Consider the following 9,572-nt stretch of genomic DNA (forward strand, 5'->3'; position numbering starts at 1 on the left):
AGTTTGTTGCAACCATTTTGTTAACTCCCTACATCAGGGGTGTCAGACTCATGGGCTGTGGGCCAAATGTGTCGCATGCTGGCCATGCCCAAGACCATTTAGCAAAGGGGTGGGTGGGAAATCCCAATGTATCTTGTGACAAAAACATGACAACATGAGTTTGACACCCCTGCTCCACATTAACTAGCAAAAACTGGGGGCAATAGTTGTTTGGTGATGCCATCTTTACATTACGTGGATCTCCTTTTTGGAAGATAGGGATGACTGTAGCTAGTGACCAAAAATTATGCTTAGAGGTTCAGCTATGAAGGAGGAGAGCTTTTTTTAGAAGTAAGCACAAAGTCCATCGGATCCAATAGATAGGGATGATTTTAGATTGCGAAAAATCTTTCTAACATTATCTTCTGTAAAATTGATCTGTATTGGATTGTTGTAGTTATTTGTGGTAGAGTGATCAATGCCTGGAATGCACTACCTGACTCTGTGGTTTCCTCCCCAAACCCCAAAAACTTTAACCTTAGACTATCTACAGTCAACCTCACCCCATTCCTAAGAGGTCTATAAGGGGCGTGCATAAGCGCACTATTGTGCCTACCATTCCTATTCTACTGTCCTATTGCCTAATTTACTTGTATCTACTTTGAGGAGCCAGGGTGGTGCAGCAGGTAGAGTGCTATATTGCAGGCCACTGAAGCTAACTGTAGATTTGTATGTCAGTGGTTCAAATCTCATCACCGGCTCAAGGTTGACTCGGCCTTCCATCCTTCCGAGGTGGGTAAAATGAGGACTCGGATTGTGGGGGCAATATGCTGGCTCTGTTAAAAAGTGCTATTGCCAACATGTTGTAAGCCGCCCTGAGTCTAAGGAGAAGGGCAACATAAAAATCAAATAAATAAATAAATAAGCTGCTTCTGCTGACTGCTGGCTGTAGTTCACCAGTTCAAATTTCAACAGGCTCAAGGTTGATTCAGCCTTCCATCCTTCCAAGGTGGGTAAAATGAAAACCCAGATTGTTGGAGGCAATATGCTGACTCTGTAAACCACTTAGAGAGGGCTATAAAGCACTGTGAAGTGGTTTATAAATCTAAGTGCTATTGCTATTGATCATCATGGGGAAAATCTATGTGGTCACTAGAAGTTGAAAATGAATTGATGATAGCACATAATCAATCACTCAATAGTTGTGTTTGCTTTGATTCATGACTAGTCAAGTTCCAAGCCTAAGTTTATACCAATACCTACTATCTTGTATTTACTTGACAAAATAGAAGGCGGGCACTAGGGCACACTGGAACTGTTGAAGACAGGAACTGCAGTCTTGGTCAGGAAACTTTTTTTTCTTGGGTCCTGGCTTTTCCCACAAAATCAAATCAAAACGCTTTAGAACTGGAACTGGAGGAGAGAGAAACTGCCCCCCTTGCTCCCCCCGTCTTTATCTTCTTGTGCCCTGGCTGGATTGCTAGGCTGGTACGCCCCCCTGCCCACACAACTTTTCTTCTTTCTTTACCTTGAATGAAGACAATATCACAGTTTAGAAATATCAATTTCAGTGAAGCAGCAAGCAGATGAAGCCTAATTGCTCTTGGAAATCTCCCCAACCTATCTCTCCCTCTCAGCAACCGCAACAGGACTGTCCCTAACTAGCTACTAATCTCTTGCAATGGTGATGGACCTCATGTTGCTGCCTTTTATAGGGGCAGGTCAGGTGTCCCTCGGGACCAATCTAAGCCATGCATCCAGCTGGCCAATCACTGGCCAGCAGAACTCATGGCCAATCACAGCCTTTTCTTGCATTTTATGTCCGGAGACCGCATGGCTTCAGCTAAGAAGAACGCTGTTGATTGGTGCGTTGCGGAGTTCGTGCCAAACACTGAACTTTTGCATGGATTTTCAAAAAAGTTCAGGTTCGGGTTCGGCATGCCAAACACTGCAAAGTTCGGCACGAACCCGAACTGTGCAAGTTCGGTTCAGCCAACACTAAAAATAAATAAATAAAATAAATACATAAATAAATAAATTAGCAAAAAGCAGAATAAAAAAATAACAGACTTGAAAGGGGCCTTGGAGATTTTCTGGTCCAATCTTCTGCTCAAGCAGGAGACCCAATACCAGTGATGGCGAACCTTTTTTTCCTCGGGTGCCAAAAAAGCGTGGGTGTATGCTATTGTGCATGTGTGTGCCCACACCCATAATTCAATGCCTTGGGAGGGCGGAAACATCTCCCCCTGCCCCCTGGAGGCCTTCTGGAGGCCTGTTTCCCAACTACTGGTGGACCCAGTAGGCTCATGTTTTGTCCTCCCCAGGCTCCAAATTTTCCCTGGAGCAGGGAGAGGGTAAAAACTCCCTCCCCAATCCCCTTGGAGGCTCTCAGGAAGCCAAAAAAGCCATGTGAGCCAAAAATCAGTGGACCAGCACACATATGCAAGTTGGAGCTAATCTAGGGCAACAGCTTGCGTGCGAGCAGATATGTCTTTGTGTGCCACCTGTGGCACCCATGCCATAGGTTCGCCATCACTGCCCTTTACCATTTCAGAGAATGCCCATCCGGCGACTTAACGCCGGCCAGGATTTGCGGCAGGGCCAGGGAAACGCAGCCCTCAGCCTCTGAGGCTATTTTGAATGGCCGGGATCTCACGAGATTTCACGAGATCCTGGCCATGCCTTCTCATCGGCACTTGCCGATGACGTTGCCAGAGCGGAGCCTCCCAGCCCTATAAGAGGGGTTGCGCAGGCTTGGGGCCTCCTTTTCGCCCCGGACAACGAGCAGGTTTTGGCGGTCTCGGTATTTTCTGCGACCGTTTTTTCACCTATTCCACACTGCGGTGTGGGATGTCCGGTTAGGGGGTGCTTCGCTCCCCGATTAGTTCTAATTGGCTTACCTCTGTCATTGGGTTGACAGGTTAGGGGCGGAAATTGGGAGGTGTTTAGCAACTGCGTGTTCTCCGTTGGGCATCTTTGAGGATGATTGGCAGACTCTCTCCAAGGGCTCATGGTGCCTTTTACATCGACCAGAGCAATTGGGGAGAACCTGCCTCTGGGTCTCGCCCATTTTAATTCCCTTTCAGGGATTGGACGGCGAGACCTCCCACATGCATGGCATGGCTGGGATCCAGGTGAGGGCACGGCCCCTTCACCTGGATCTGCATGGAGCTACGCCCTAAGTTGCCCCAGAAGTTTTTATGACGTCGTTTCCACCCCGGAAGTATTTCCGTTGACCTCTGTGGGTCCATGTTAGGTTGAATTAAATTAATTTTAATTTAATTAATAAAAATGACCCAGTTTTAAATCCAGCTCTATGTCCGCGTTGTTATTCCGCCTCTGCTGCAAATAGTTGTCCAGTCTCCTATTAAATTCTTTCTTGTTAAATCCTTTCTGTTTGGAAACTGGAGTCCAGAAACTGTTTGTCTCATGTGTTTTTATACTTGAAGTTATTGCAAAAAAAGAACTGGTGATATTAATTTAAAAGGGAAAAACTACACTTCTGGAAAAACACAGCCACCTAAACTCTCCATAGAAAAGTTCAAGTCTCTGCATGAAAAGTATATTCACAAAAACAGGCGATTTGTTAATAGGATCTGTGCAAACATTTTATGTGCATGGCTTTCCAACTGTTTTTTTTTCCTTATTGTCTGTCTGGCTTCATTTGTCTAACCACAGGGCCCCTTAAGTGATGCAATTCCCAGAGCTAAATGCACATATTGTGTCTGCAGTTTCTCATAATGAGAGAGTTACTGCCATGCACTTTGCCGAGTAAACACACTTTCTTCCCTTTGCCTCTGTAAAAACAAAATATGAAATAAAAGTTCCTATTGTTAAATTACAAATGTAAGGAATATGTCAAGTGTCTCCCGGGAAACTAGGCTTCCTTCATACCAGAAAAGTTAAAAAGCGAAATGTGTTTTCTTTCTACCACTTTGTCAGAATGCAATGCTAAAGTTGGAGGGTCAAGCCCCAGGTCAAATAAACAACTTTACTGTTTTGAATTTTTTAAAGGTTGAAACTCCAGATAAAACAAACGCTATTTGCACACAATATGCCTTGCGATCACATGACATGATTGATGATAAGTCAAAACAATTTTTTGTTTGTTCAGCTTTAAAGTGAATGTGTGGCTCGGATTTTCTGTGGCTTTCAATATTATTAGGCAAACAAAGGTGCACATATGGGATGTGGTAAAGGTAAAACCCTTTTTTCACAAACAACACGATGTTTCCTTTACATAGCCCTGAGTCATTCAAAAGGAAATTAATGGCAGTAAGACTGAAGGATGATGATTATATTCCTCTAGTGCAAGGCATACAAAGAACTGATTTGTGAAAAACTGCAAAGTTGGAAAAAGTAGAGAAAGAGGCTCCCCCCACACACTTCCCCTTATCAACAGCATTTGGCTATTAATCCAAAAGCCAGGCCCCACATCCTATTAACCCCATCCAAGCACACAGCCTAAAAAGGCATAAAGCCTCAGCTGCCTGGAGTAGACTACAGTTAGCACTCCATATTCTACCATATATTTATTTTATTTTTATTTATTTATTTTGTCCAATACACAATGAGGGTTTTAGTGGGTATATATCTATATACACATAGTAAAATACATGATGAAGTTTATAGAGGAGATACTCATAGTAAAATATATCTAAGAAATAATAGAAAAGAAGGTATAGTAATAGAACATATCAATGAAAGAATAGAAGAAGAGATATAGGAATAGAAGAAAGGAATAGGAGATATAGGAGAGCAATAGAACAGGGGACGGAAGGCACTCTAGTGCACTTGTACTCTCCCCTTACTGACCTCTTAGGAATCTGGATAGGTCAACCGTAGATAATCTAAGGGTTTGGGGGTTTGGGGATGACACTATGGAGTCCAGTAATGAGTTCCACGCTTCGACAACTCGGTTACTGAAGTCATATCTTTTACAGTCAAGTTTGAAGCGGTTAATATTAAGTTTAAATCTGTTGTGTGCTCTTGTGTTGTTGTGGTTGAAGCTGAAGTAGTCGCCGAAAGGCAGGACGTTGCAGCATATGATCTTGTGGGCAATACGTAGATCTTGTTTAAGGCATCTTAGTTCTAAACTTTCTAGGCCCAGGATTGAAAGTCTAGTCTCGTAGGGTATTCTATTTCGAGTGGAGGAGTGAAGGGCTCTTCTGGTGAAGTATCTTTGGACATTTTCAAGGGTGTTAATGTCTGAGATGTGATATAGGTTCCAAACAGATGAGCTACATTCGAGGATGGGTCTGGCAAAAGTTTTGTAAGCTCTGGTAAGTAGTGTGAGATTGCCAGAGCAGAAGCTACGTAGGATTAGGTTTACAACTCTTGAAGCCTTCTTGGCTATATTGTTGCAGTGGGCTTTGGCACTTAAATCTTTTGTTATTAGTATACCAAGGTCTTTAACCGAGTGGGGATTATCTGTGATAATTTGATTATTCAGTTCGTATTTGGAGTTCACATTCTTCTTCCCAATGTGTAGGACAGAGCATTTGCTAGTTGAGATTTGGAGTTGCCATGTGTTAGACCACTCAGAAACAGTGTCAAGGTCTTTTTGGAGAGTAGTTGTGTTATCGGTGGTGTTGAAGAGTTTTACATCGTCGGCGAAGAGGACACAGTTGCTTGTGATTTAATCGCAAAGGTCATTGATGTAGAGAATGAACATATCTCACCAATCCCTGAATGGAGAGATCAGCGCATACTTATTATATGTTACAGATACCTGTAATGCTGATTTTTCATTTCTTGTGCCCTGCAAGGATCTGGGGAGAAGTGTATAGCTCAGTCATGTTCCAGTAGTTAAAAGGCCTGCCACATCAGTAGTGGGTTCTAATCCTGTTGCTACTGGTTCATTCATGCACAAAAGCATCCCTGGTGGGAGGGTGGAACTTCCCGCCCCCACCTCCAGCGCTTCTACCAGTTAGCAGAACTGGGCCGGAGCAACCCACTGCTGCGCCACGTGCTTGAAAATCAATTCACACAGCATAAAGGTTTTCTACCTAGCCTCTAGGAAAACTGGGCATGCATTTCATTGCAGATATAATTGTCCATATCCAGAAATTTTGAACAATTACATGCTATTTACAAGGTAGAATTCCTTTCAGGGATTTATGCATTTTATTTATTTATTTATTCATTTATTGATTGTACTTATATACTGACAGAAATATAGCGATAAATTACAGCCCGCGTGGACTATAATAAATAATTTCCGAGAGACGATGGATTTAAGAGAGAATCTGCTTTCAAATGAAGTTTCTTTTTATTACAAAAGGTTAAAAAAAAAGGAATGCCTTAGGAGGCATATGAAATACAGTGATCCCCGCGTTTCGCGATCCCGATCATTGCGAAAGGCTATATGGCGATTTTTCAACCCAGAAGTAAAAACACCATCTGCGCATGCGCGCCCTTTTTTCTATGGCCACGCATGCGTAGATGGCGCCGGGCAGATCAGCTGCTGGGCGGCTTCCCTGGGTCTTCCCCCTCTTGCTGGCGAGAGGGCGAGCGGCGGGCATCAGCGAGGAGTTTGCGTTGGCGGCAGGGAAACCCCAGCGCCGCTTCCCAGCTGAGTCCTGAAGCCAAACGCGGAAGTTCGCTTCAGGACTCAGCTGGGAAGCGGCGCGAGAGAACGGCGTGAGCGGGCGAAGGGCGGGCGCGCGGGCAGGCAGGCGGCGGACAAGCGGCGGGCGGACAAGCGACGGGTGCGGCAGCAGCGAGGAGTTTGCGTGGGCGGCAGGGAAACCCCAGCGCCGCTTCCGAGCTGAGTCCTGAAGCCAAACGCGGAAGTTCGCTTCAGGACTCAGCTGGGAAGCGGCGCGAGCGAACGGCGGGGTCGGGCGAAGGGCGGGCGGGCGGGCAGGCGGCGGACAAGCGGCGGGCGGACAAGCGACGGGCGCGGCAGCAGTGAGGAGTTTGCGTGGGCGGCGGGGAAACCCCAATCTTCGGCTCCTCGCTGCTGCGGCGGAAGTAAAAACACCATCTGCGCATGCGCAGATGGTGTTTTTACTTCCGCACCGCTACTTCGCGAAAAACCGATCATTGCGAGGGGTCCTGGAACGGAACCCTCGCGATAATCAGGGAACCACTGTACGTCTTACATCATGGCAGTTAACAAAGAATGAAGATACAATATGGAGGATCTGGAGGGGACGGAAGTGATGCATGAATGATGTGGCAGGATTTTACATCATAATAGGAGGAGCTAATAAAACACACAAACTGTTAACTATTTAATTACTGAATAACTCTGAAAGTCCCTGAATGTCTCTGCCGCTGTCAATACTCAGCGTGACATATACCACCCAACTCCCAAAGGACTCTGTGTGTGTTGCTTGAGAAGTGTTTGAATAATGAAGTAGGAACTTCTTGGGCATATTGGCCTGGAACAAATTCAAGTATGTTTGATATACTTGATTTGTTCCTTTAAACCAAGTTTTATACAACATATACCTACACAGAACAAATGTTTTGTCTTAGTGTCTTTGAATGCAAGAGGTCAAAATTTCGTTTTTCAAAGAGGAAATCTAGTAATATTTGGTATACACTAATAGATCTCAGCTGAAAGCACCAATTGTTTTTAGCTTTTGTGTGTGTACAGGAAATATCTAACTGATTCACTAGGAAAATACAAATGAGGTAACTTTTTTTCTATAGACTCAGCATTTCCCCAAGAGAAAACTATGTAATTTCCTAACAACACTATCATTTATACTTAGTCTTTCTTAAGCATATTTTTGGAAGAATTCCTCACATAGTTTCCTCTAACGAAGCTCCTTGTGTTAAACTGAGACATTTGTTATAAACATTAGAGCATATAATTAGATTTTAGTCTGAAACTATATTCACAACTTAAATAGTTCATGATTCTAAATAACAAACTGCTGGATAAATGATTAATATACTATAATAAAATGAAGGAGTTTTTTCCCCCTATAAAGCTACCTAATGCAATTTAAATAAAAGAAGTTGATGGCTAATTTCCCCTTACTTAGTATATCATAATTATATGATTACCTATAGAAACTCTGTACTATGATATACAAAAGAGCAAAGTTACTGAAAAGTCAGCATGTAATTAGTTTCTTGCTTTGGCACATTAGGTAGAATTACCACAAAGAGGCAAAAACTATCATTTTATAGAGACCCTTAGGAGATTTATAATGATGATAGACAAATATATGCATACAATATCAGTTGGTGTGCTAAAATTTAATTTTCGTGAGGAAATGTAGTTGAATATGATCACAATACATGGGGATGTTCTTATTTTAATATTGGTGGATATTATTATTAGAGAATCATATCAAAAGATATGTCACCAGGGAGAAAATATCATTTATAAATTGCTAATGAGTAGCAAACAGTGAGTTGCTTGGAGGTATAAGATATTTTTTCACAATAAGCATTTATGATCAAACACAAAAGATCAGGTAGGAAAAGAAAGGATCTATATTACATCCTTTGGTGTACAACAACATTTTCTATAGTTAAATGGCCTTATACGATAGAAAAATTGAATTTCACTCACATTGTAAAGGCAAAAAAGAATCCTTCTCCTTTTCTCTCTGATGTAGGGTTTACTCTGGGGTGGCCTTAGCAACCTTGTCTCCCATTAGGATAACCCTCATTAGAGCATTATCTCTTTAAGGATGCTTTGTTCCCACAAAAAGTTAGAAGTAAGGTAAGTAATGCAATTAGAACTTGGAGGTCAGAGCTACAATGCTATGCTAGATGTGAGAGAGATATTAAACCCAAAATGAAATGCTGAATGCAAGATTATTCATGAAAGGGTTTGTTTTAGTCATCATGCCACCACCATGACAAATTAGATGCTCTGGGCTTGTATGTTCATATTTTCCATCAATGTCCTATCATCAGGACATGGAAACAAAGCACATTTCTTACAGGAGGTCCCAGTTTAATTCATGGCATCTTCATACTGGCACTGAGACATGACAGTAAAAAGTTAGATGGTGTATGAATTCACTTGATATAAACCTGGGATATATTTTTCCAAAAGAAATCACAAAAGGACACATAAAAAAAATCTGTTTTACAGTTTAGGAATAAATATACAGCTATGTCACAGCTATGTGACATTGTTTTGCTGTATGTATAACATAATGTTCTGGGCCCATCTCAACAGATTAGACACCAGTGTCCCAGGTGACATCTTCCTTGATGTTTTCCAGACTTTGAGTCACATTATTTTAAAATTGATTTTCATTTTCTTAAAAACTGGTGATAGTGCTCCTCATCCACAATATTTGCTCTTGATTCAGGATTCTGACAATTCAAGATCTAAATTGTGTGGATACCTTCCTTCGATAAATAATAATAATAATTTATTAGATTTGTATGCCTCCCCTCTCCGTAGACACTACTCTTGAAACTCAATTGCTATTCAAGAGGATGATGATGAGAATGTTGACAAAAGGGTCGCTTGTAGATCTGTCTTTATTTGCTGGAGAGACGGAGTAACGACACGGACACCAGAGCTGGATTTAAAATTGGGTCATTTTTATTAACATAAATTTGCATAATTTATTCAAATAATATTGCATAAATTTGCATAAACAACTATG

The sequence above is a fragment of the Erythrolamprus reginae genome, chromosome 2 (assembly GCF_031021105.1).
Source record: "Erythrolamprus reginae isolate rEryReg1 chromosome 2, rEryReg1.hap1, whole genome shotgun sequence".
NCBI classification, from domain to species: Eukaryota; Metazoa; Chordata; class Lepidosauria; order Squamata; family Dipsadidae; genus Erythrolamprus; species Erythrolamprus reginae.